The following is a 2,260-nucleotide window of genomic DNA, read 5'->3' on the forward strand; positions in this document are numbered from 1 at the left end:
GGGGGGCGGGGTGTCATGCAAAAGGGACTTTTTTTTTAAATCTTTCATATTCTAATGTCATCTGATCATAAACAGGCCCAGAGTGTTGCTTTGACTCATTCATGTTGGAGAAATCCTTGAATCTCCTGTGGCAGCCATGTGGAGCTGCCTAAACGCTTGCTGCTACAAGGCTCCGCCTATTAGTACGTAGCTCCTCCCTGGAGCTGAGTCTGTAGCCAAGCTCTCACCCCACAGAGCCAAGTAGGGGTCTCTGCAGACGAGTGGGCATTTCCAAAGGAAGGCAGTTCTTAAGAGAAACACCTGATTGGACGAGCACAAAGGGGGCATGACCAAAGAAGTCTACCTGATTGGACGAGCAAAAATAGGCATTACTGAAGCACACCACCTGATTGGATGATCGGTGCTTCGGCATTTCTTTATATTATTAGCTTACTTTCTACCCTAGCCTCGGACTTTCATTTTTATTTTCAATACATTTAGTTTTACAAACTTGCTCTTGGAAATAATAACAGCCCACAGGTTAGCTGCTGGTATTGTTTATATGAAGACGCAGACAGTGTCGGACCCAATGTCTTCATTCATTGTTTCCACTTCTCTTAACAAAGAGCTCCAGGTTGTATTTCAAAATAAGAGCAACATCACTCTGTAGTGTTTTTTTTAGACATTTAGAAATAGGGAGAACAAAATGTTTGGTTTTAATGATACATTGTGGTTTCATTAAAAAAAACAAAAGCAGTTTTGGTTACTAAAATTATTGTGAAAGTAGTTAAAGTCAAAAGTGAAAGAAAAACTAAAGAGAAGAACCAAAAATCCAAGTAGCCAATCAGTGTTTATGCTTCAGATACACCTACTCTTGTGACACCGTTACTTTGAGTCTGCAGGGAACCACTTCTCTATGAAAGGTTGTAAACAGCATGAAGCAATGTTAAGACATGCTGAAGTGGGAGTGTTGGAAATGGTAGGAGGTTCTTAAAGAGGCAAAGGTCAGTTTCAAGGTATTTAGAAAGACYATGATGGAAAATATTGATTGATTTTTGATTTGACAGCTTTTTATAACAGCAGAAGTTAACAGAGTTTCTGGATTGTGGTTCAGAACTGAACTRTGTGGAAAATACACAATACTCCTGCTTTAAAAATGTTTGGATTCTGATTTTCTCCTTGAGAAAATACCTCAGGCTGTTATCCTCCAGGACCAGGTCCCATTCTGTCAGGACATCAGACATGTTTCTTCTGAAAGCTTTGTCAGCTCTGTTCTCAGAGCTCCACAGTTTCTGTCTTCTGTCATTTCTCTGCCCCGTCAATTAGTTTTGCTCTTAAAGTTATATTCTTAAGACTTTAATATGCTATTAAAACATATTACTGTCAATTAAAAGTCTGAAAAAGCCCTATAAGAACCGCCTGATACCCATCAGATCTTTAGCTTTGCTGCTGCCCCCTGCTGGACCCTGAAGGGGTGTGTTTGGTCCTCTAATGTCATTCTGACGTTCAGCTGTAAATAAATGATGTGAACTCCGTCACACAGGTTTGGTTTTCTTTAAAACATTCACCTTTCTGTTCTGGTTTTAGTAAAAAAAGGATTTAAAGATTGTTGAACTTGTCTTTAGGACCAACACCAGACTGGGCACAGGACTAATGGGACACCGTGGGACACACACCAGATTTCAAGCATTAAACTTGGACTAATATTAGGGACTAACAAAGTGTTGTTGAACAGTTCTTTTATTNGACTGGTCATGTGATTTAAGACTGGTCATGTGATCCACGACTGGTCATGTGATCCAGTTATCATGAAATTAAAAGACTGGACTGTTTGTTGAATCATGTTTGGACCTGCTGACCCTGTGGTTCCTGTTCTGAATTATTCTTGACCACATGTCTGGTTCTGATATGATCAGAACCTCCTGGTCCTGCTGGACCCCACTGGTTGTCAGATATTCTTTTACATTAATTTCCAGCATTAATTCATTTGGTTCCTTTTTCTGGTTGGACCTAGTCTGATCCAGTATAAGTGGTCCTTAGTCCTGTTCCCCAGGTCCTTCAGTTCTCAGGATCCTCAATCCGACAGGTCTTAAACATTTCTGATCATCAGATTTGATAGAAATAAATGAGTCATTAACAGGCTTTGGTAGAACTGGGTGACATTCAGGTGTGTAGGAGCAGAAACATTCAGAACCTGCAGAACTGAAGGTAGGAAGGACCAGAGTTAAGACCACGGTCTTACAGCCACTCACTTTTATTTATTTATTTATTTATTTATTTA

This window comes from Austrofundulus limnaeus, unplaced genomic scaffold (genome assembly GCF_001266775.1).
Source record: "Austrofundulus limnaeus strain Quisiro unplaced genomic scaffold, Austrofundulus_limnaeus-1.0 Scaffold2259, whole genome shotgun sequence".
NCBI classification, from domain to species: domain Eukaryota; kingdom Metazoa; phylum Chordata; class Actinopteri; order Cyprinodontiformes; family Rivulidae; genus Austrofundulus; species Austrofundulus limnaeus.